This window comes from Lissotriton helveticus (genome assembly GCF_964261635.1).
Source record: "Lissotriton helveticus chromosome 1_1 unlocalized genomic scaffold, aLisHel1.1 SUPER_1_unloc_1, whole genome shotgun sequence".
Taxonomy (NCBI): Eukaryota; Metazoa; Chordata; class Amphibia; order Caudata; family Salamandridae; genus Lissotriton; species Lissotriton helveticus.
Genome location: NW_027611648.1, coordinates 5099880 through 5126154, shown reverse-complemented (window position 1 = coordinate 5126154; position 26275 = coordinate 5099880). Strand labels below are relative to the sequence as shown.

Sequence of the window (26275 nt, the reverse complement as noted above, 5' to 3'; positions counted from 1 at the left end):
GAGGTGAGGCCTGTCCAGAGGTGCAGAGGAGGAAATGCCTGTCCAGGGATAAGAGGAGGTGAGGACTGTCCAGGGGTCAGAGGAGGCGAGGCCTGTCCAGGGGGGCAGAGGAGGAGAGGCCTGTCCAGGGGGCAGAGGAGGTGAGGCCTGTCCAGGGGTGCAGAGGAGGGGAGGCCTGTCCAGGGGTGCAGAGGAGGAGAGGCCTGTCCAGAGGAGGAGAGGAGTAGAGGCCTGTCCATGGGGCAGAGGATGAATTCCTGTCCAGGAGTGCAGAGGAGGTGAGGCCTGTCCAGGGGGCAGAGGAGGTGAGGCCTGTCCAGGGGTGCAGAGGAGGAGATGCCTGTCCAGAGGGCAGAGGAGGGGATGCCTGTCCAGGGGGGCAGAGGAGGAGAGACCTGTCCAGCGGTGCAGATGAGGTGAGACCTGTCCTTGGGTACAGAGCAGCTGAGGCCTGCCCAGGGTAGCAGAGGAAGAGAGGCCTGTCCAGGGTGCAGAGGAGGAGAGGCCGGTCCAGGGGGTCAGACGAGGAGAGGCCCGTCTAAGGGTGCAGAAGAGGAGAGGCCTGTCCAGTGGGTCAGACGAGGAGAGGTTTGTCCAGAGGAGCAGAGGCCTGTCCAGGGGTGCTGAGGAGGAGGGGCCTGCCCAGGGCTGCATGAGAGGTTAGGCCTGTCCAGGGGTGCAGAGGAGGCGAGATCTGTCTAGGGGGTCAGGCAAGGAAAGACCTGTCTAGCGGAGCTGAGGCCTGTCCAGGGGTGCATAAGAGGTGAGGCCTGTCCAGGGGTGCAGCAGAGGAGGAGAGGCCTGTCCAGGGGAGCAGTGTCTTTCTTCGGGGCCTGTGCATAGCGCGCCGAGACTCAGGGCGGAGTCAGAGGCGCTGGATGGGGTGGATTGAACTCTGGGCTCCTCTGTCCTTAATGGGAATCCTTCACCAAGAAGCCTGTCCAGGGGTGCAGTGGAGGTGAGACCTGTCCATGGGGCAGAGGAGGCGAGGCCTGTCCAAGCATGCAGAAGAGGTGAGGCCTGTCCAGGGGGCATAGGATGCGAGGCCTGTCCATGGGTGCAGAGGAGGAGAGGCCTGTCCAGGGGTGCAGAGGAGATGAGGCCTGTCTAGGGGTGCAGAGGAGGAGAGGCCTGTCCAGGGGTGCAGAGGAGATGAGGCCTGTCCAGGGGTGCAGAGGAGATGAGGCCTGTCTAGGGGTGCAGAGGAGATGAGGCCTGTCAAGGGGTACAGAGGAGGTGAGCCTGTCCAAGGTGTTGCAGAGGAGGTGAGTCCTGTCCAAAGGGGTGCAGAGGAGATGAGGCCTGTCTAGGGGTGCAGAGGAGGAGAGGCCTGTCTAGGGGTGCAGAGGAGGTGAGTCCTGTCCAGGGGTGCAGAGGAGGTGAAGCCAGTCCAGGGGTTGCAGAGGAGGTGAGGCCTGTCCAGGGGGTACAGAGGAGTTGAGGCCTGTTGTCAAGGGTTGTGTTTGCTGACAGTGTAGACACTCCTAGGAGCAGAACGATGAGATTTTTCAAATTCCACCCCTGGTTTTCCCACAGCCACCAACTGAAGAGTTAACTAGTGGCCGTGCGAACCCAGCCGGGGGAAAGGGTAATGAGACAGAGAAGAGACTGCCTGACCTTCTATGCTAACGACACGCAGCTGGTGGTCTCACTGGCGCAGGAGGCAAACCGACCTCCGCCAGGAGGGCTTAGAGAATGCCTGGAGGAAGTGAAGACCTGGATGTCTTCATCATCCCTTAAGTTGAATGGGGACAAAACAGAGCTGATGCTCCTTGGCCTTTTTGATTGTGGCCTTCCTCCCACCCTGTGCCCCCCCCTGTCTAGGCCCCCCACCACCCCCCAAAAATAACATTAAGAGCCTCGGAGTGTGGCTGGACAGATCTCTGTCCTTCAATGTTCAAGCCACAAAACTTTCAGCTACCTGTTTCGGCATCATGAGGATGCTAAATAAAATATCCCCCCTCCTTCCTATGGAAGCAAAACAGGTGGCTATACAAGGTCTCATACACTCACGCCTTGATTTCAATAATGTACTCTACCTCGGCGCCCCAGAGTACACCCTTCGTAGGCTGCAGATTGTGCAGAATTGCGCAGCGCGCCTACTGCTCAAAATCCCCCGTAGACACTCAGTGAGGGCTGGACTGGCTAGCCTTCATTGGCTACCGGTTCGGCAGAGAGTTCTGTTTAAAGCACTATGCATAGCCCGTCAAGCCTTCTGGGACACAGGCCCCAGCATCACCCGAGATCTGGTCACTCATTACACCCCTAACCGCAGTCTCCGTTCCGGTCAGACCTTCTTGGCAGTGGTACCAAGAATAAAAAGATCCAGATCTGGCGGAAGGACGTTTGCATACAATGCCTCCAAGATCTGGAATACTCTGCCACTCCATCTCAGAGCCAACCCGAACCTCAACGTGTTTCGTAAACAACTAAAGACCTTTTTGTTTACAGCCCCCCACTAACTGCCGCTCTTCCTCCCTCTGCTCAACAGTAGGTCCTGGTTATCGTAGCGCTTGGACGCCTCCGGGCAGCAATTGCGCTATATAAATCTGCAAGTTTACAAGTTTACCTTCTGGCTCTTCCACTCTACTTCTTCTTTTCTGCCTTACTCCGTTTTATTCCTTTCTTACTCCCTCTCCATCTTTAAGCATGAGTGGAAATTGCTGTGAAAGAAAAGCACACCATTACTAATTTCCTTCAATTCCTTCTCCACTTTCTTTCTCTCTCTCTTTATTTCCTTACCCGGAGTGCCTATGGCTTTTGCTCCTCTTCTATTCTACAATATAAGTATTTTATTCTTTGGTAACCTGCATTATAAACAACATTTTAGCATCCTTTCACCCTGTGAGTTAATTTATTGTTTTTCACTCCTTCATTCTTTCCCTCTTTGCCTTACTTTCTTATCTTCTGAATTCTTCTTACTTCTCTCTTAGAAACCTTCTGGAGCTTCCGCAGTCAACCAAGCTACGAAGAAATCAGGAACTGAAGTATTCAATGGGTAAGTATTAATTCTTCTCCTTATATATTTTTTTCTATTTACTTTAAATTGGTATTTCTCTCTAGTTCTAAATTACCTAACTAACCGACACACCGAAGCGCTCTAACCTGCACCTAAGCCTGGCACGAAACTGCACTTTTTCTATCTAACTAGGCTACAGAAAATCCGTTGATGAGTGTATGGTTCTAAAATCAACCGGCGCACTTCACAGCTTGTCTAGAACTCGTGCCCGTGTCCAGTACAACAGGACTAAACCGGCAACTTCCACCTCGGTCCTCCCTGTTGGTAGTACAGGGGAGAATGCCCGGTTCCGCAGTATAATCACCCGCGACCTTTTGCGAGCGGGTGATCTTTGCAAAGCCGGTTCAATTGCAGATACTACGGGACAAAGAAGAGCTTTGATTCCTTTTTCCTGAACCCTGACTGTACCCCCTCGCATGGTTAAGCCTCCGGGCTGAGGTTTGTGAGGAGTTTACGAGTGAAAAATCTTAGTTAATCAGGGAGCATGAACATATGATTGTTCCACCCACAACCTATCCTCTGGGCCAAAACCCTTCGAGTCTACAAGATAGAACATTTTCCCTCTAATGGGCTTTGAAACTAGGATTCTTTTAACTTCAAATTCTTCTCGTCTTTCCACTAAAATAGGTTCTCAGTTTCTCAATTCTTTCAGATGAGGTGAAACCTTTTTAAGGTGAGAAACATGAAACACTGGGTGTATTTTTAGATGTGGTGGTAGTTTTAGTCTGAAAGTCATTGGATTCACTACTTGCTCCACAAGAAATGGACCTATAAATCGGGTTTGAAACTTTCTATTTCCTTTAAGCTTTAGGTTCTTGTGCTTAACCAAACCCTGTCCCCTGTACTCAAATCTAGTTCAGGTCTTCTTTTTTTATCTGCACTTTGCTTGTAGCGTTCCTTAGCTTTCATTAAGTTCTTGGTGGCAGACTTGTGTACCTTGATAAGATGTTGTACAAAGTTTTGTGCTGCAGGCACCGACACTTCTTTAGAGGAAACCACAGAATTTGGATGCCTTCCATAATTCAAGTAGAAAGGGGAAAAAACAGTAGAGGCATTCTTAGCATTATTATGTGCAAACTCTGCGGTCCAAAGGAGATCAAGCCACTCTCCCTCTTGATCCAAGAGAAACAGTATGAGATACTTTTCTAACTCTTGATTGGCCCTTTCAGTTTGACCATCTGTTTGTGGATGAAAACTCATTGAATAACGTGTCTCAATTCCCAAACCCCTTGTGTAAGCCTTCCAAAAATAGGATAGAAATTGAGATCCAGATCTGTGATCAATACCTTTGGAATGCCATGTATCTTAATAACACTTTGATTGAATTGTGTGGCTATTTGTTTTGCAGTTGACTTCCCTTTCTGGGCAACACAATGCTCCATTTTTTAGAAGGCTTCTTCTATGACTAATACTGAACTGAATCCCTGACTAGAAGGCAATTCAACAATCAAATCCATAGTCACAGTGTGCCAGGAAAATGGAGGGGTAGGCAAAGGTCTCAATAAACCCCGAGGAGCCAACTTATCTGTCTTCCCCATTGCACAAATCTCACAGACTTCCACATAAACTCAAACATCTTTGGACAACCCTGGCCACCAAAACTGTCTCCTTAACAACTCCTCTGTGTGATGGATTCCAGGGTGACAAGCCAATGGACTGTCAGGACAGTCGATCAATGCTTGTTGTTGAAGTTCTTTGATTGGTAAGTACAAGGCCTTGGAATGAAACGGTAATCCATCGACAATTTCTTGAGTTGACTCCTTCTCTGCCCAGGTCCGCATTTCTTCAGAAGTTAAGGCTTCATTGACCCTGTCTACGACAGTTTTCTCACTAGTGGCTCCAACGATCTAAGTTTCAAGAATTATCTTTTGATCTTTGTTAGATCTGGGGGTCTCTGGTTGGCACAGGTAGGTACTTGTGAGGGACCCTCTCCTCTAGTCAGTACAAGGGGATTACACTCCTAAAATAACCCCTGATCACCCTCTAGGTAGCTTGGCACAAGCAGTAAAGGCTTATTTCTGAGGCATTGGAAGTTAAGCAGTTGTGACCACATACAGTAACCCAGTGACAACACTACAAATGGACACCACACATGGTTTATATAAAAAAAGTAGACTTTATATAGTGTTACCACAAGAACATAAACAAAAAAATACACACTATGATTACTTTAAGATGGTAGATTTAAGCTTAGTTCAGTTCAGTTCTTAGATGTGAAACTCTGCGTCAATGTACCTTAGGTTGCGTTGCGCTTCCACGACAAGCAATGTCGCAGCGATGGGAAATGCGGCAAAGTTCAGGTGCAAAGAAATAAAGACATGAAGATCTTTCAGATGCGGCATGCTTCTTGGGGATGCGAGAAGATCTCGGTTCGATGCGTGGACTACAGCGGCAACATCCAAGAAGCGACGGCAGCAGCTCCAGCGGTGACGCTCTTCACCCACGATGCGTGGAGCTTCCAGACGATGCGACAAGTACAGCGGCAACATCCAAGATGCGCAGGCAGCAGCTCCAACCGTGGCACGCTTCTCGGGGGATGCGAGGTGCTCTTGGTCGATGCGGTGCAATATGACAGTTCCAGCGGCGACACCCTCTTTCGGAGTTGCGACGGCAGGCACAGCGACGGCGACATGCTCCGACCTTGTTGCGAGATTCTTCTCCTGATGCGGTTCAAAGCGACAACTACAGTGGTGACACCCTCCTTCGGAGTTGAGACGGTAGCAGCAGCGACGGCGACACGCTTCCTCTTTGTTGCCACACGCTTCTCTCCGATGCGGTGCAGTGCGACAGTTCCAGCGCTGACACCCTCCTTCGGAGTTGCGACGGCAGGCACAGCGACTGCGACACGCCTCTTCTCATTGAGAGTTGCTTCCAGCTCCTTGCGACACGCAGTTCCTCAGAAGGCCCAAAACAGCAGCAGGTACTTCCACAAGAACTCTGGGGAGCTGGGGGTGAAGTCTGTTGTCCCTGAGACTTCAGCAGGAGGCAAGCTCTTTTCCAAGCCCTTGGAGATCCTTCACAAGTTGAAAGCAAAGTACACAGAGTTTATTTCTCCTTCCTCTGGCAGTAAGGCCACCACTGCAGGCCAATCCCCCAAGCAGCACTTCAGCTTGGGAATAGTCTCTTGTCAGTTTCTTCAGGTTCCTCTCCTCAGTAAAAGTTTTTTTTGTAGTCCAAAGTGATCTAATTTCATGGGATCAGGGTCTCAATATTTATACCCCAAAATCCTTTGTTCTCTGAGGGGAGAGAGGTCTCTGCCCAGTCCAAACCAGTTCTGAAGCACTCTGTTTACCAGACTTCTCCTTTCCTTTCACAGTACAGGGCATGCACATCAGACGCCCCACAGGAAGGGGAGCCAGCATTGTGGAAGGCAAGTACAGTCCTGGAGCACTTTGTTTACAGGACTCCTACTCTTCTTTCAGTGTGCAGGGCAGGGACATCAGCCGCTTCCCAGGAGGTGGAGTCAGCATTGTGGAAGGCAGGCACCGCCCTATTCAGAGTTGAGGTGCAATTCCTCCCTCCCATCTAGATGCAGATCTCTCTATTCACCACTCGGTTACTCATCCTGTCTCTCAGAATCCCCCAGCACTGTCACTCACAAAATCAGACAAAGGAATACACAACCTAGGAGAGGCAGGCTTGAAACGTTAGGCAAGCAAATACCTACTTTCTAAAAGTGGTATTTGCAAGCACAGAAGATTAAAACCAACTTCACAAAAGATGTATTTTTATTATTCTGAGTTCAGGCATACTAAACTCGAATTTCTACCATGTTCTCTGAGTCAGTTAGGATTATAAAATGTAACAATTCTAACAGCCCATTCTGGCCTATGGAAAACAGGTAGCCTTGCAATAGTGATAAAACGAAAATGGCTGTAATTCACTATTAGGACATGCCACACACATCAGGGCTTGTCCTACCTTATACTGACAATGCACCCTGCCTACCCTAGGGCTGTCTGATATGAAGAAAGGGGAAGGTTTAGGGACTGGCAAGTGGGTGCACTTTCCCAGTCAACATGAGAGTACCACACTGCACACAGGCTCTGCAATGGCAGACCTTATACACATTTTACAAGGCCGCTTCTGTGGGTGGCACAACCAGTGCTGCAAGCCCAACAGCAGCATTTGGAATTACACGCCCTGGGCACACTTAGTACACTAGACTAGGGTCTGATAAATACACCAAATAGCCAAACATGGAACCACTGATTAATACATTAATTTATAATAGGGAGAGCATATGCACTTTAGCACTAATCAGCAGTGGTAAAGTGCCCAGAGTCATTAAACCAATAAAAACAGGTCAGACAAAATACAGGAGGAAGGCAAAAAGTTCATGGATGACCCTGCATAAAGGGCTAAGTCCAACAATCTCTAATGGGACTCTTTCTTCCATCTGTGTCAATGCGAGACAAGGCATCTACCTTCCCATTATTTCTTCCCAGCCGATAATTATTACAAAGTCATAATTGGCCAAACTCAGGGACCCCCTAAGTTGGCATGGTGTGAGCATTCTGGTACACTTCAGAAACTGAAGATTCCAGTGATTGGTGAATACCGTCACCACGTTTTGCTCTGAGAAGGTAATGTCGCCATTCTTGGAAGGCATCTTTGAAAGTGAGGAGTTCTTTATCCGAAATAGTATCAGTTATTTCCGCTGGTTGCAATTCTCTAGAGTAATATGCCACCGGATGCAACTGTTCGGTCTCATAATGTCTCTGTGAAAGTACCTCTCCGATGGCCTGTTTAGAAGGATCAGTCTCCAGGTAAAACGGTTGCGTAGGATCCGCATGCAGCAGAATTGGCGCAGTGGACAAAACTCTTCTTCAGGAACTGGAAAGCATCTTCTGCCTCGGCAGACCATTAAAAAGGTACTCCTTTCTGTAGCAATTTAGTAATTGGAGGTACCGTCAGGGAAAATTCTTGAATGAATCTGCGATAGAAATTTCCAAACCCGATTAACCTCTGAATTTCATTCACAGAGGTTGGAGGAGGCCGATTTAAGGATGCCTTATTCATTTTAGCATCCATGGTAAGACCTTCTGGAGCAATTACAAATCCCAAGAAATCCACAGGTTTCACTCCAAAAGCGCACTTTTTAAGTTTTACGTAAAGCTCGCTTTCCTTCAGGCAATGCAATACTCTTTTGACCTGTTGCTGATCTTCTTCTGATGAGAAATAAATGAAAATGTTTTCGATGTAAACAATCGTGCATTGATCAATGAACTCCTTCAGGACATAATTAATTAAGTACTGGAACGCTGCAGGAGCGTTGCTCAAACTGTAGGGCATCACTTGGTACTCATATAAACCATACTTTTTAGGTCTCGCCTGTCGATGCGCATGCGCATCGAGCAAGCGAGACTATAGGGGCTCATCTACTCTTTATCTACACTGCAAGGAATCGTGGCGATTCCTTGCAGTGCCCGTGACTTTTAAGGTCAATGCGCATGCGCATTGAGCTTATGCGCATGCGCATTGACCTTAAAAGCGCGTGCGCGTGCACGTCCGTCTTTGTTTACCCGCTCCGCCCCCTCCCGCCGTGTCGCATTTCTCCTCCCCCTCCCCTCTCTTCCTTCCGTCTAACGCCGTCTAACTTCCTTCCGCGTAACACCGCCGCAACGGTCACATCCTGCCGTGTCGCACCTCTCCCCTCTCCGCCCCCTCCCCTGCCCGCCCCCTCCCCTGCCCGCCGTGTTACGGTGAAAGGCTTGTTTTTGGTTTGTATAATTTAACCCGCTCCGCCCCCTCCCCTTTCCTCCGTGTCGCATTTCTCCTCCCCCCTCCCCTCTCTTCCGTCCGTCCGTCTTGTTAACTTTACTACATTCTGCTTTTGTAATGGCTATTGTAATGTTCCTGTGTTTATCATTTTCCACGATTCAATAAAATCGTCATTTTATTGTATGTCTGTAAATTTGGCTTTAAAGTCAGTTTCGCAGTTCGGTTGCGATGCATGCATTGTAAACATTTAAGCAAACCGCTCTCATTGGCGGCAAACCTAGTGGGTTTCTGTAATGCGTTGCAGGATGTTACAGACACCATCTGAATGCTATTACGTCACCTTATGTTTCTCTAACATCTTTTGAGCAGTATGAATTTCATGATTGGACACGAGATTCATTTATCCAAAGGATTTAAAGTGTTAGCGTCCTATAAAATATAGATTTGTTGAGTTTAACATCGACTACAACTTCAGGCAGTTTGCCACGATGAACTTTACATAACCTCCCGATACCAACCCAAGGAATTAGCTGTAGAGTTTCCCAATCGGCCGCCTGCTTTCATGTGCGGCCAGTGATAACACTGTCCAAGATGAAGTACTAAAAAATCACTTTTTTCGAAATTAAGCCCTCGGATCAGCTTTAGCCTTCTCGAGGGAATGCGGTAATGATTAATAGAGCCCCTTAAATGACGGAATATGCACCAGGAAGTTTTCACTAAATGAAATATTGTTTCAGCCCGTCATGAGGAGAAACCCAGCTGGAAAAACTACAGCCGAGATCCCAGAGCTCTGATTCCCCTCTTCCAGCATTAATCACATTGAATGCGGCACCATTTTTATTTATCACTCCTCAACACTTGCGCGCGCAATTTTCAATTCCAAACTCTTGTGTGTCGCGGATATCTTTTTGTCCGAACCCCAGACAGCGTTGCTTTTCTTAGGAAGAGCAGGACAAGGATATTCGCATAGAGAGTGCGCATTTACGATTAGTATTGTTTTAATTACTGCTCGGCCTGTAATTGAATCAGCCGGAGCACGTGGCCTTCCTCCATTTGTAATTTATTTAATTCGCTTTCGGGTTCCGGCCGTTAGAAACATAAGTTAAAGTATCTGTGTCATTTCTTGTGAAGTGTTTAATGTGATTACCCTGTCATGGTTTATTATTGTTATAGTGCTGCTTTTTTGAGGAAGAGATAGGCCGCTCCATTCAGAAGTGCACGGTCACCGCTCTCGAATTGATTGCTACTGTGTCTAATTCTTAGGTTTTGCAGACTGTCTCCATCTGAGAACATCCTATTATGTGAAGACTAATTACAGAGTGAGTAGAATATACATTTTTTGGTTGTGACCCTTGGCATTCAGTCATGGGGTCATTAGCCTTGTACTTTGTGAGCACAATTCGTTGACAGTCTCTATAAGGGAATTTGGTGCATTGTGATGTCTGGAGTTATCCGAATAGTTGGTTGTTGATGGTCACTCACTGCTCATCCAGTTTTATACAACTGCCAGTAGACTGTAAACCCTGCTGCCAGTCAAGTGTCAACAGTTTATTTTACTTTCCGTACCGCGCTCTTGCAAGCTTACGTTTCAGCAGTTGCCCGCGCCACAGTAACAGAGCGCCTCTTAGGCGAACACTGCTTCTTACGTTTCAGCCCACTTACTTACTCCAGTGACTTCCGAATTTCATTTTCATAACGCCTGTCAGTCAAATGAAAGAAGGACGCCACCGGCTTCAGGAAGGCTGGAGCCATGAAAATTTGAACTCCTAAAAGGCCTTTTTTTTCTTCAAAGCAGCGAGTATGAACGCAGCAGAATGTTCTGGTTAGAAAACAGATTTTAGATTCAGCTCTGCGATCCTGTTTTCGTAGGTGGAATGTTAGAAGGCTGAAGCAAGTCTTGGGCGGCATATGCCGCCTCTCTTGTCCAAAACCACCCACATTTTTCTTGAGATGTTTCTCGTGCCATGGAGTAGAATGTTGAAAACCCCTCACCCTCACTCACCCTCAACCCCTCACCCTCAAACCCTCACTCACCCTCAACCCCTCACCCTCACTCACCCTCAACCCCTCACCCTCACTCACTCACCCTCAACCCCTCACCCCCTCACTCACCCTCACTCTCACTCACCCTCACTCAGCCTCAACTACTCCCCCTCACTCACCCAAAACCCCTCACCCTCACTCACCCTCACCCTCAACACCTCACTCACCCTCACCCTCACCCACCCTCACCCTCACTCACCCTCAACACCTCACCCTCAACCTCAACCCCTCACCCTCACTCACCCTCACTCCCCCTCACTCACCCTCACTCACCCTCACTCACCCTCACTCTCACTCACCCTCAACCCCTCACCCTCACTCACCCTCACTCACCCTCACCCTCACTCACCCTCACACAGTGCAATAGTTCTCAGACCATTTCAGTTAGAGCTTTTAGAAATGTTTATGGCTTTTTTTATTTGTAATACTTTAGCATTGGCTACAGGAAACAAAAATGCTAAACATTGACAAAAAAACCCCATAAACAATTCTAAAAGCACTAACTCTAATGGTGCGAGACCTATTGCATTTCCAATGCTTGTTTATGAATGCTGTTTTCCATTCGTCTCCACTTCTCATTCAAATTAAATGGCACACCCCCTGTAAATCTAACTTCATGAAGATTTTGGCATCTTTTAGTTGATCTAGAAGGACTGAAATCAGGGGAAGAGCATAACGATTCTTTATTGTAATCTTGTTCAAGGCACAATAATCCATACACGTTTTCAGATCTCCATCACGTTTCGGAACGAAAAATAATAGTGAAGAAACGGGGGACTGTGATTGTCGTATGAACCCGTTTTCTAAGTATTTCTGAATGCAATCTTTAAGATGCTGGTTTTCAGCTTCAGTAAGCGCATACATTTGGCTGCAAGGAAGGTTAGATCAAGGTTCCAAATCGAATTTTGCAGTCATACGACCGATGTGAGGGCAACTTCTTTGATTCCAATTCACTGAAAACTTCAGCAAACTCTTGATATTCTACCGGAAGACTCACAGTTTGCACCTCACACACCATCATCTTTTGCTCGCATAATAAAGCTGCTGGATTTCCATCTTACTCTTTCTGCTTTTCTCCGAAGCAATTCTTCTAACAATAACTTGAGTTAAACTTCACGGTTTGTTCACTCCAGTTAATTGTTGGGTTGTGTTCAGTTAACCAAGGCAAATCCAGGATGATTCCAAACTGCGGAGCATAGATCAAGGTAAATTGAATCTATTCCTTTTTACCTTCGACAGAGACAAGTTCCACAACTTGTGCGTGACTGGTTATTGGGCCAGAAGATGCATTTGTACCCTCATACCCTCAACAGCACTAACTGCCTTAATTCTATTTTTAGGTAATGCCTCAGACCAATTTTCGAGGCATATTTGAGGTGACAAAAGTTCCCTGTAGCACCGGAGTCCAGCATCACGGCCACTCCTGAAAGAACTCTGTCTCAAGATCTTAGGGTCATCGTCAGAATGAGGTGCGGATCGGAAGATTGTAGAGTATTGGCCACTTGATGAGAAATTGGAGTTGTATCCTTGTTAGCAACCACCAGCCCAACTCCTTCTACTGGTGGTGCAGAGAGTTTTCCTTCTTGAAGGTTTTTGGCTTCTTGGGACATTCCTTTTTTACAAAATGTCCACTGATACCACAATAAAGCCATAGATTATTCTGTCAATGCTTTTCTTTCTCTTCTTTGGAAAGGGGGCCTCTAATAGTTCCAATTTGCATAGGTTCGACTCCATGTTAATTATCACCAGATTTTACAACCTCTGCTCTGACCCGGTCTAAGTGTGGTACACTGGGCCAAAATTCACGTAATCTTTCACCCCCTCTTTCCGTTTGTCGATAGTCTATCTCTAAAACGAGATCAATCAAAGCTGAAACTTCTGTAGGGCAATTTGGGATCTGTGACAAAGCATCCTTTAAGTCATCTTTCAAACACCGATAGAACAAGGTTGCCCTTTTGGCCTCCAGCCATTCAGTTTCGACAACAAGTTTGTTAAATTGGGCCAGGTAAGTGACAAGCTCTCGATTCCCTTGCCTCAACTCCAGTAATTCATTATCCGTAGCCTGTGCCTCCTTCCGACGATGAAAAATTGGCAACAACTCTTTCTTGAATTCCTCAAAGTTATATAAAATTGGTGAGTCTTGGGTGACCAGGGGCATTGACCACGAAGCTGCGTCTCCATTGAGCTACAACAAGATGAAAGCTATACAAGATTGTGCATCTGGGAACACAGTGGGCCGCCACAAGAAGTACAACGAGCACTGAGTTAAGAAAATTTGGGCCTTCATTTCAAATTTGATTACCTAATTTTTCTCCCTGACTCCTATGAACTCTTGTTGAATCTCCTTAAGAATATTTCCTACATTATTTTAATTGAACCCTTTAGCCATTCTGCTCGGGTGAGTATTGACGTGGGCACTTCACTCTGTCAAGGGTCGTGGTTACTCACAGTGCCAACAGTCCCAGGAGCAGAATGATGAGAGTTTCCAAATTCCACCATTGGTTTTCCCACAGCCCAGCCACCAACTGAACAGTTAATTAGTTGTCGTGCGAACCCAGCCGGAGGAAAGGGGAATAGGACAGAGAAGAGACTGCCTGACCTTCTGGCTCTTCCACTCTGTTTCTTCCTTTCTTCCGTACTCCATTTTATGCCTTTCTTATTCCCTCTCTCTCTTCAAACATGAGTGGAAATCGCAGTAACATAAAAGCACACCATTACTAATTTCCTTCAATTCCTTCTCCACTTTCTAACCCTCTCTCTCTCTCTCTCTCTCTCTCTCTCTCTCTCTCTCTCTCTCTCTTTCCTTACCCAGAGTGCCTATGGGTTTTGCTCCTCATCTATTCTCCGATATAACTGTTTTTTTCTTTGGTAACCTGCATTATAAACAACATTTTAGCACTCTTTAACTCTGTGGGTTCATTTATCCTTTTTCACTCATTTGTTCGTTCACTCTCTGCCTTACTTTCTTATCTTCTGAATTCTTCTTACTTCTCCCTTAGAAACTTTCTGGAGCCTCCGCTGTCAACCAAGCAACGAAGAAATCAGGAACTGAAGTATTCAATGGGTAAGTATTAATTCTTCTCTTTATATTTCTTTTTTCCTATTTACTTTAAATTAACTGACGCACCGAAGTGCTCTAACCTGCGCCTAAGCCTGGCAGAAAATTGCACTATTTCTATCTAGCTAGACTACAGAAAGAACGTGACTAATCTCTGAAAATCCGTTGGTGAAGTGCCTCGGTTCTAAAATCAACCGGCGCACTTCACAGCTGGTCTATACCTCACGCCTGTGTCCAGGAGCTCAGGACTAGACCAGCAACTTGCAGCACGGCCCTCTGTCACTGCACAACAATGATAATAAATTCCTGCCTGAGGTGATGCGACTCGGCTATCCCTCCTACTAGAGAAAATAGTCTCCCCTGTAGAGCTGCGATTTATCCCACATAAATCCACAGCGGTTCATCTACGGACGGTATTCGCAGTATTCGCAGTGCTGCATTACGTAAACCCAAACATGAAGTCAGCTGATGCCGATAAGGCGTTTGACTCCCTGGAGTAGCCTTTTATGATCGAGATGTTTAGGCGGCTTTAGGCTGCTTGGTATGTCAGGGAGTTTGAGATCACGTATGAAGCTGCTGAGCACCCAGCCTATGGCCTGCGTTTACGTAAATGGGCTCAACTCAGACGCCATTCAGATTGCCTGGGGCACTGGGCTTAGTGGTATAATTTCTGATGTCTTCATCTCAAACTGGAGGGTTGCTAATTTGAATCTTGGTTGGTGCACTAGGGAATAGTGACTTGTATATTTTTACAGTGCTAGGACGTCTCTGCCTGTGAGAGACAGCAAATTTGAATAGGAAAGCCAATAGTTTAAAGAAAGAATTAAACAAAATATAAAATAGGCTACACAAATTATAGGATGTGCTGTACAGAGTATAAGATCAGTCGAGCATAATTTGCAAAAAGAGAGAACGTGATATTTCTTACTGTGCTATCAGATGTTACTTTTTTAGTACCCGCAATCATACTGTAGCAAGTGTTAACCTTTTTTTAAGGTTTCCATGAAAATACTGCATTAAAGAAGTACTGGTAACACCCTCACAGTAATCTTAAAAAGAATTACTCTTTGTCACCATGAACCTCCAGGTTTGTTGCTCCCTCGGGTGGTCTGCTCCATTGTCTGCACTCATCTAGTGCAGCTCGGTGATGCCAGCACAACTGGAACAGCCTGGCAGGGCGCACACATCTCAGCTATAAAAGACCTGCTCGTTGGGTGGCAGGAGCTGCCAGGCAGCAAGGATCCCGAAGTGAGTGTCCACATGCCAGTTTGTGGATCGTGTTCGCAACCCAACCCAACCATATCAGCATACTACAATTCTTTGCCGCAACCACACAAGCAAACTGACCCAGGAGTTACAAGTTAGCCATGGCGGCTCCGGGCCATTGCTTACATTTGTGGTCCCACCCAGATCTCTGGCCCTCTGGACAGCTATCGAAACAGAGGACATGCCCTTTTGGGAAGCTGGTAACCCCAGTGCTTCTTCAAACAGTTCTTTTATCATGGCGCTCCATTTTACGCGGCCAACTCTCACCCCAATGGCCTCCTCAAATGGTGCGATGTTTGGGTGACATTTATTCCGCGAAGTCCTGAAGCGTGTATAAAGCACAAGCCCGAAACCCATCAGCCTATATCTTTCAGGATCAAGACCTAACGAGAAGAGCAAATGCAGAATTCAAATGTTTCGATAGCTTAATGTCACAGTCACAGTTTGATGCGCTGTAGTCGTTCACCGTATTTGCAGGTCTTTTGTAATTAGGCACTCCTACCTGGAGACTGTTGTTATGTGGTCACTATTAATAAGGGGTTATTGTCCGCCTTTGCGGATACACTGTCTACCTTTATACTTCTGCTTCTCCTTAACCTTTGTGTTGTTCTAAAAATACCAGTAACCTTTATAAGGCAAGTTGGTAAGCTTTATAATGTTGTCTATCAGTTGTCGCTTTATACCTTTGTTGTAAAATATGCAAACCAAACTTGAAATAAGTACACTTTGTTGTGAGAATAGCTATTGTTGCTGCTGATTTCTTTTATTGCAGCACAGCAATGCCTCTATTATAAATCAAACATTGATTATTCGAATAGTATTGATTCCATTCCAGAGTGACTTTTGCACCATTAAGGCGATAAATAATACGTTGACCTCATATTTGAGTTGGATCGGTTTATTCTGTTAGAGTCCTGTACTTCGTCGTTGTTTTCTAGTGAGCGGCCTAGGCTCTAGAGGATCATAGGGCTCTCCCCCTCCCTTTGCTTCGACAGTGTTGGCCTTTAGAGATGCTGATATGCAGTGCGTAGACCTGCAGTTAAGCAGCTCTGAACGAGTGATTGAAATCCATGCTGGTGGTTTGTGCTGGGAACGTTCCTTTGCTGTTTATTTCTTCCATCCAGGCTCCTTTGAGGTGCACACAATGTCAGATCAGGGGACAGAGGCACAGACAGAGTAGGATTTGTCTACTACTAAACAGTTTAAGTCTGATGAACGCAGAACTACTTTTTCCAAAGGTTATTATTTGGCCACATTACATTCTGGTGAATAGTCCATGAGAGTGGGTGTTGTGTAACCCCACCCCCCAAAGGGCAATGTCTATGTGGTATTCAAACTTTCGTGTCATCGGTGGTCTAAGGGTAAGATTTATTCACTACTCACCCAACTGCACCAGGAATGTACCTGCCGGGAACACTCCTGGCAACGCATCAACAACACTCCTGGGAAAGTTCTTTTCTTCCACTCTCATGAGATGGTTTTGAAAGGCAACTCTGAGCTCACTGAGTGTGGCGCTTCCATGAATCTCAGAGATGGGCCGTTCCAAGGACAGTAACAGAGAAGGTTGAAAGATCTGAGTCTTGATCCTGGCAGATGGACGGGTGATCCCTGAGAGGGTGTGGGTGGTCTGTGTGTTGCCACGGCTGTCCAGGGGGTGTAAGAAAATGTCAGCAATTTGTGAAGGGCCTTCTTTTGGGTGAGAATCACCCAGCTTCATGCAATACGGACTAAGGGGTTTGTGTCTGCGCAGGAGGAGTTACATTCTGATAGCAACATGGAGGACCTTGTCCAAAGGGGATTGATGTTGCCAAGGTTTAACATCTTCATTTATGACAGATAGAGAAAGTCCATGTACCTTGAGGTTTTGAAAAGCTGTCTGCGCTCTGCTGGTGCAGGCAGGATGTTTATTCTCTAGTTGGCATTTGTCAGGGGATGTTCAGATACAGTGGTTGAATTAAACCTTGGAGCAGCACTTGTAGCGATGACTCTTGGAGTCTTGTAGTGTGTGCTGGGTGCGGTAGAACTGTATTCATGTTCTACGGAGCTTGGAATATCCAGACTCTCCTTCATCTCAGAGCTCCAGCTCTGTGGCTTGACCAGTTTAACTGCAATAAAGAAGATGCTCTAGACCAGTTCTACCTCTCCTGACCTTTGAACTGATCATTGAGGAAAGAAGCCCTTGTCTGGAAGAAAGATCCGCACAAGGCACAGCTGACAGAAGTCCAGCCTGGAAGGAAGATCTGCTCAAGGCACAGCTGACAGAAGTCCTGCCTGGAAGGAAGATCCGCACAAGGCGCAGCTGACAGAAGTCCAGCCTGGAAGGAAGATCTGCACAAGGCGCAGCTGACAGAAGTCCAGCCTGGAAGGAAGATACGCACAAGGCGCAGCTGACAGAAGTCCAGCCTGGAAGGAAGATCCGCACAAGGCGCAGCTGACAGAAGTCCAGCCTGGAAGGAAGATCCGCACAAGGCACAGCTGACAGAAGTCCAGCCTGGAAGGAAGATCCGCACAAGGCACAGCTGACAGAAATCCAGCCTGGAAGGAAGATCCGCACAAGGCGCAGCTGACAGAAGTCCAGCCTGGAAGGAAGATCCGCACAAGGCACAGCTGACAGAAGTCCAGCCTGGAAGGAAGATCCGCACAAGGCGCAGCTGACAGAAGTCCTGCCTGGAAGGAAGATCTGCACAAGGCACTGCTGACAGAAGTCCTGCCTGGAAGGAAGATCTGCACAAGGCACAGCTGACAGAAGTCCTGCCTGGTCTGCCCGAATGGCCTGCTTGTAGGGATCTCATCACAGGGATCATAGTGGATGCGCCGTTTCCTTTCTAGCCTTCTGCAGCTTGTTTGTGAGCTCTAAGGTTCTCGTCAAACCAAGGTTCGGAGAGAAAAAGTCTTTTATTTTTCTGATTTTTAAATGGAGCAAACGAATGGAGACTGGAATCAATCCACTGATGATATACATCCGTGGCTGCATCTAAATCTGCAGTAATCTCAGGCAAAGATTGAGTGAGCTGTGCCATCAATAGTTCAGGGGTCAATTTATCCCAGGAGCGGCATCAGGACCTCAGCAGCTGCGGATGAACACTGAAAACATCCGCTTCCAAATTCGGTTGAAGCATAACTGCACGATGGTCTGACCAGAGAAGTGGACGAGCAGTAGTGACTTGAAGAGAGGGATTGTCTGAGAAAATACCATCTACTAAGTGGCCGGCTGAGTGTGTCGGAGCCGTCACTAACGGGGTGAGACCGAGACTTGCCCCAGGGTCTGAGAGATAAATCCTATCTTTATCCCCAGAATTTTCAAGATGGAAATTGAAGTCACCGAGTAGAGTGAAATCGAGGGAATTTGATTTAATGTCCTAGAGCTGATTGTTACTATTTAAGAAGGCTGTCCTAGCTTTTGGGGGGCAGTAAATAAGTACACCATTTAAGGAGTAACGATTAGAAAGAGGAATTTTATATGCACGTGCTTCATAATCAGAGGCGGCCGGTAATGTCTCAAAGGAGGCATTGAGGTTGTCCCTGTAAATGATTGTTAACCCACTGCCCCTTTCCCCAAATGATCAAGCCTGAAATTGGAAAAACCGGGGGTGTTGCAACAATTAGATCTGGGTCGGATGAAGCATCTGCTCAGGTCTCAGTGATGAAAGCAAAATCCAGTGCACAAGATTCTAGAAAGTCCGCAAAATAGGATGCACTCTCTGTTAGAGACCATGCATTAATAAACATGCCTCTGATTTCCATCTGAGGAGTGGGCAACCTAAAGACATGCGGTGTAGGAGAGCTAAGTTTGACAATTCTGTAGGTTCTCAGAGTGAGCTTACAATCTAGGCAACTATTCTTGCTGATAGTATTAGACGGAATCAAAGTAGGGTCTAAACAAGTCTTACCTAAAGGTTTAAAAGCGAGCAGCTCATCCCATGAGTAGCGGATATGAACAGCCGGATGGGGGGTGAAACCAACAGAAGCTTGCCTTAGGCACAACTTCGGTGCACCCTAGATCTGTCTTTGTAGCACAACCTCCGGGGGTTGCCGGAGAGGCATGTACGAAACTAAAGTACTACTCAGCACAATATTAGCAAATTTAAAAGATAATGTAAAGGCAAAATATAAACCTAATTAGGGTCCAGCAACCCATGCGACCTTCACACGCTCCCTGGTGAAGTATCAGCTACTAGTAACAGAGACAAAGAAAAGAAATGGTGTCAAACGCTAACAACACATAAAACAAAAGTCATAACAATCCACCATTTCCGTGTGGCGGCAGGGGAGCCAGATACATCCCAAAACTACATGCTTGTGTAATACAGGGAAATCAAACAATTCCACAAGGTGCTGCTGACAGAAGTCCTGCCTGGAAGGAAGATCTGTACAAGGCACGACTGACAGAAGTCCTGCCTGGAATGAAGATCTGCACAAGACGCAGCTGACAGAAGCCCTGCCTGGAAGGAAGATCTGCACGAGGCACCACTGACAGAAGCCTCTGTCTGGAAGGAAGATCTGCACGAGGCACCACTGACAGAAGCCTCTGTCTGGAAGGAAGATCTGCACAGAGCACAGTTGACAGAAGCCCCTGCATCAAAGGAAGATCTGCACAAGGCACAGCTGACAGAAGTCCTGCCTGGAAGGAAGATCTGCACAAGGCGCAGCTGACAGAAGTCCTGCCTGAAAGAAAGATCTGCACAAGGCGCAGCTGACAGAAGCCCCTGCCTGGAAGGAAGATCTACACAACGCGCAGCTGACGGAAGTCCTGCCTGGAAGGAAGATCTGCACAACGCGCAGCTGACGGAAGTCCTGCCTGAAAGAAAGATCGATACAGAAAAGGGGGTGGTGATGAACAGAGTGTCTGAATTAAGCAGACCACTCTTACCCAGTCCAAAGATCAGGGCTTGATCCATCACCGTTATTTATCTCACTGCCCCATCCCAGCTCAGAACCTGGCTATATGCAAATTAGTCTGTCCCTGGCCCAGAGCATCATGGGAACAGGGCAGACCAAACTACCAAGCCAATTCTTCACCAGAAAGGAGACAAGCTACCGGGGACCGGTTTCTGGCATTTCAGCCTCTTCGGCCCGGCTTGCTTGAATCCTGATGGAGCAGTGAGAAAGGGACTCATGTCTGAGTATACCCTGCCACACCTATAGTGGCCAAAAACGATACAGAAAAGGGGGTGGTGATGAACAGAGTGTCTGAATTAAGCAGACCACTCTTACCCAGTCCAAAGATCAGGGCTTGATCCATCACCGTTATTTATCTCACTGCCCCATCCCAGCTCAGAACCTGGCTATATGCAAATTAGTCTGTCCCTGGCCCAGTGCATCATGGGAACAGGGCAGACCAAACTACCAAGCCAATTCTTCACCAGAAAGGAGACAAGCTACCGGGGACCGGTTTCTGGCATTTCAGCCTCTTCGGCCCGGCTTGCTTGAATCCTGATGGAGCAGTGAGAAAGGGACTCATGACTGAGTATACCCTGCCACACCTATAGTGGCCAAAAACGATACAGAAAAGGGGGTGGTGATGAACAGAGTGTCTGAATTAAGCAGACCACTCTTACCCAGTCCAAAGATCAGGGCTTGATCCATCACCGTTATTTATCTCACTACCCCATCCCAGCTCAGAACCTGGCTATATGCAAATTAGTCTGTCCCTGGCCCAGTGCATCATGGGAACAGGGCAGACCAAACTACCAAGCCAATTCTTCACCAGAAAGGAGACAAGCTACCGGGGACCGGTTTCTGGCATTTCAGCCTCTTCGGCCCGGCTTGCTTGAATCCTGATGGAGCAGTGAGAAAGGGACTCATGTCTGAGTATACCCTGCCACACCTATAGTGGCCAAAAACGATACAGAAAAGGGGGTGGTGATGAACAGAGTGTCTGAATTAAGCAGACCACTCTTACCCAGTCCAAAGATCAGGGCTTGATCCATCACCGTTATTTATCTCACTGCCCCATCCCAGCTCAGAACCTGGCTATATGCAAATTAGTCTGTCCCTGGCCCAGTGCATCATGGGAACAGGGCAGACCAAACTACCAAGCCAATTCTTCACCAGAAAGGAGACAAGCTACCGGGGACCGGTTTCTGGCATTTCAGCCTCTTCGGCCCGGCTTGCTTGAATCCTGATGGAGCAGTGAGAAAGGGACTCATGTCTGAGTATACCCTGCCACACCTATAGTGGCCAAAAACGATACAGAAAAGGGGGTGGTGATGAACAGAGTGTCTGAATTAAGCAGACCACTCTTACCCAGTCCAAAGATCAGGGCTTGATCCATCACCGTTATTTATCTCACTGCCCCATCCCAGCTCAGAACCTGGCTATATGCAAATTAGTCTGTCCCTGGCCCAGTGCATCATGGGAACAGGGCAGACCAAACTACCAAGCCAATTCTTCACCAGAAAGGAGACAAGCTACCGGGGACCGGTTTCTGGCATTTCAGCCTCTTCGGCCCGGCTTGCTTGAATCCTGATGGAGCAGTGAGAAAGGGACTCATGTCTGAGTATACCCTGCCACACCTATAGTGGCCAAAAACGATACAGAAAAGGGGGTGGTGATGAACAGAGTGTCTGAATTAAGCAGACCACTCTTACCCAGTCCAAAGATCAGGGCTAGATCCATCACCGTTATTTATCTCACTGCCCCATCCCAGCTCAGAACCTGGCTATATGCAAATTAGTCTGTCCCTGGCCCAGTGCATCATGGGAACAGGGCAGACAAAACTACCAAGCCAATTCTTCACCAGAAAGGAGACAAGCTACCGGGGACCGGTTTCTGGCATTTCAGCCTCTTCGGCCCGGCTTGCTTGAATCCTGATGGAGCAGTGAGAAAGGGACTCATGTCTGAGTATACCCTGCCACACCTATAGTGGCCAAAAACGATACAGAAAAGGGGGTGGTGATGAACAGAGTGTCTGAATTAAGCAGACCACTCTTACCCAGTCCAAAGATCAGGGCTTGATCCATCACCGTTGTGAGAAGTTGGGCTGGTCTTGACCATCTTTATTAAGTTGTGAGAGCACAGCTCCCACCCCCAACTCAGAAGCATCTGTCTGTACAATGAACTGTTTGGAGTAGTCAGGACTCTTCAGGATAGGTGCAGAGCACATGGCCTTCTTCAGGTCATCAAATGCCTTCTGACAGCTAACTGTCCACTGAACCTTTTTTGGCATCTTCTTGGATGTCAAGTCATTTAATGGTGTCACTATAGACCCATAGTTCTTCACAAACTTCCTGTAATACCCAGTCAGGCCCAAGAAGGCTCTGAATTGTGTCTGGGTAACTGGAGGAGCCCAGTCCTGTATGGCCTGGATTTTGCTCTCCAGTGGCTGAACCTGGCCTCCACCTACTAGGTGGCCCAGGTATACAACCTTACTCTGCCCTATCTGGCACTTAGTGGCCTTGATAGTTAGGCCTGCCTTTTGCAGGGCCTCCAAAACTCTCTTCAGGTGGATCAGGTGGATCAGGTGATCCTCCCAGGTGGAGCTAAAGACAGCAATATCATCTAGATATGCTGCGCAAAAGTCATCCAACCCAGTAAGGACTTGGTTCACCAACCTTTGGAAAGTGGCAGGTGCATTCTTCAAACCAAAGGGCATTACCACAAACTGATAATGTCCACTAGGGGTAGAGAATGCTGTTTTGGCTTTTGACTCTTCAGCTAGTCTGATTTGCCAGTAGCCAGCTGTCAAATCAAATGTGCTCAGAAACTTGGCAGAAGCCAATCTGTCAATGAGCTCATCTGCTCTTGGAATGGGGTGAGCATCTGTCCTAGTGACAGCATTGAGACCCCTGTAGTCCACGCAAAACCTCATTTCTCTCTTTCCATCTTGGGTATGAGGTTTTGGCACCAGGACTACTGGGCTGGCCCATGGGCTCTCTGATGGCTCAATCACTCCAAGCTCCAACATCTTTTGCACCTCAGCCTTGATGCAATCCCTGACATGGTCAGGTTGCCTGTAGATCTTATTCTTCACAGGCAGACTGTCACCAGTGTCCACTACATGGGTACACCAGTCAGTCTGGCTGGGTGTGAGTGAAAACAAATGCCTGTGGGCCTGCAAAACTTGTCTGCAGTCCATCTGTTGCTGGTCAGTGAGGCTGCCCGTCAAGGCTACTCCATCAACTGAACCATCATCAGGGTTCTGAGAAAGCAGGTCTGGGAGAGGGTCACTCTCTTCCTCCTGATCCCCATCTGTGGCCATGAGCAAGCTCATGTCCTCCCTGTCCACAAATGCTTTCAAGCGATTCACATGGATTACCCTGTGAGGGCTCCTGGGTGTTCCAAAGTCTACCAAGTAGGTGACTTCTCCCTTCTTTTCAATGATAGGATAGGGTCCACTCCATTTGTCCTGGAGTGCTGCTGGGGCCACTGGCTCCAGTACCCACACCTTCTGTGCTGGTTGGAACTCTACCAGTACAGCCTTTTGGTCATGCCAAGCTTTCTGTAATTCTTGGCTGGCCTCCAGGTTTTTGGATGCTCTTTCCATGTATTCAGCCATCCTGGAGCGGAGACCAAGTACATAGTCCACTATGTCTCGTTTGGGCTTTTTGAGAGGTAACTCCCATCCTTCCTTCACCAAACACAATGGACCCCTCACAGGGTGGCCAAACAAAAGTTCAAAAGGGCTGTAGCCAACCCCCTTCTGTGGGACCTCTCTGTAAGCAAAGAGCAGGCAAGGTAAAAGAATGTCCCATTTCCGCCTGAGCTTCTCTGGTAATCCTTTTATCATGCCTTTAAGGGTCTTGTTAAATCTCTCCACAAGCCCATTGCACTGTGGATGATAGGGGGTGGTAAACTTATAGTTTACTCCACACTCCTTCCACATTGCTTTCAGATAGCTAGACATAAAATTCGTGCCTCTATCTGATAGTACCTCCTTTGGAAAGCCCACTCTTGAGAAAACTGCAATGAGGGCTTTGGCCACCACAGGTGCTGTGGTGGTCCTTAGGGGAATAGCCTCTGGATACCTGGTAGCATGATCCACTACCACCAGTATAAATCTGTTCCCAGATGCTGTTTGGGGGTCCATTGGACCCACAATATCAATTCCAACTCTTTCAAAGGGAACCCCCACCACTGGTAGTGGTATTAGGGTGGCCTTTGTTGTGCCACCTGACTTACCACTGGCTTGGCAAGTGACACAGGAGCGACAAAACTCCTTGACATTTTCTGACATGTGAGGCCAGTGAAAGTGTGAAAGAAGCCTGTCCCACGTCTTGTTCTGGCCTAAGTGTCCTGCAAGGGGAATATCATGGGCCAAGGTAAGAAGGAACCCCCTAAACTGCAGAGGTATGACCAACCTCCTGGTCATGCCAGGCTTGGGGTCTCTAGCCTCTGAGTAAAGGAGTCCATCATCCCAATACACAGTATGGGTACCTTGGGCATCCCCAGCAGCCTCAGCAGCAGCCTGCTGTCTGAGGGGTTCAAGGGAAGGGCAATCTAATTGAGCCTGCCTCAGGTCTGCCCTTGAGGGTCCCCCTGTCCCCAGAAACTCAACCTGGTCAGGTTCAAGTTCCTCAGAGACAGTCTCCTCTTGGACTGCAGAATCAGTTTCCTCTGAAACTTGATCCTCAACCTGGGGCAAGGTGGAAGGCTCAGCCTTTCCTCTCTTGCTCCTTCTCTTGGGTTGTGGTTGGTCTATTGTTCCAAGATCCACCACTGGTTCAGGAAGGCACTTCTTAGCCTGAGCCCTTGTCATGGCAAGGACATGCTCTGAAATCCCTAGCATTTCTGCATGAGTCCTGTACTCCACTTCTGACCACGCTGAGCTTTCAAGATCATTGCCTAACAGACAGTCTACTGGAAGGTCTGCACTCACAACAACTTTCTTTAGGCCATTTACCCCTCCCCAGGAGAAGTTCACAACTGCTACACTATGGGAAGTAGTGCAGTTGCTTGCATTGGTCACTAGGTAACTCTCACCTAGTACAATCTGTCCAGGGTCCACAAAGTCAGGTGTCACCATTGTGACACTGGCACATGTGTCCCTATAGGCCTGAGCCAGTTTCTCATTAATTAAGGGAGTCTGCCTGTATTTGCCCAGGTTACTGGGGCTTACTGCAGTGGGCAACTCTATGTCCACATCATACAGGAGAACTGCCTGTGTAGGGATTCTGACTAGGCCAGATCCTACTTCAATACCCAGGGTCAACCCAGCTACACCCTTGGACTGTGTTCCACCACTGCTTACTGTACTTGGGGTTGCAGTTGCTTTAGGAGCTGGAGTGGTGGAGACTGGATTTGCCTTGGTGCACTCACTGCCCCAGTGTGAAACTGATTTGCAGGTATTACACCAAGGTGTCTTTGGACCTTTGTTCTTCTTCTTCTTGTTTCCATTTTGGGAACCACCCTCCTTACTATTAGTTTGGGGGCCTGAAGACTTCTGGTCTTTTTCTTTATCTTTCTGATTACCACCCTTCTGGTCTGTTTTCTTCTGGTCACCACCTTGGTTCTGGGGTTTCTGCTTAATCCTTGTTCTGACCCATTTGTCCGCCTTCTTTCCCAATTCTTGGGGAGAGGTCAGATCAGAGTCAATAAGGTATTGATGCAACAGCTGGTTTGTACAGTTATTAAGGATCTGTTCTCTCATCATAAGATTGTACAATCCTGTATAGTCTGAAACTTTACTTCCCTGCAACCAACCCTCCAAAGCCTTAGTGGCACACTCAACGAAATCAGTCCAGTCTTGAGTCTGTGCTTTTTGGGTGTCTCTGAACAACAACCTGTATTGCTCAGTGGTTAGGCCAAACCCTTCAATAAGAGCACTCTTCAAAACAGAGTAGTTTTTGGCATCCTCAGGTCTAACTGTGAGGAGCCTGTCCCTCCCTTTCTCAGAAAAGGAGTACCACAAAATTGCAGCCCACTGATCCTCAGGAACCTGCTGTACCATGCAGGCTCTCTCAAGAGCAGTCATCCATTTGTGGATGTCATCCCCTTCTTTGAAGGGGGCCACAATTTTTGTCAGGTTTCTATTGTCATAGCCCCTGTCTTTTTCTCTTGGAAAATTGCTGCCACCAGTGGCATCTAAGCCACATAATTTCTGCTCTCTTGCCAAGGCAAGTCTAGCTTGAGCTAAGGTAAGTTTAGCTTGAGTCAGGGCTACCTCCTCCCTCTCTATTTGGAGTTTGACAGCCCTCATTCTAGCCCTATGCTCAGTTTTCTGAGAA

At 47.5% G+C, this 26275-nt stretch overlaps 1 protein-coding gene across 1 annotated transcript in view; it reads left to right on the top strand.

The window, feature by feature from the left end:
* LOC144805433 (uncharacterized) overlaps positions 1–26275 on the top strand; it is a 61773-nt gene that overhangs the window by 13012 nt on the left and 22486 nt on the right. Inside the window, exons 2-3 of the mRNA XM_078671990.1 lie at positions 2934–2998; positions 13786–13850. The gene's annotated coding sequence lies outside the window, so the exon portion shown is untranslated. The remainder of the gene's footprint in view (positions 1–2933; positions 2999–13785; positions 13851–26275) is intronic.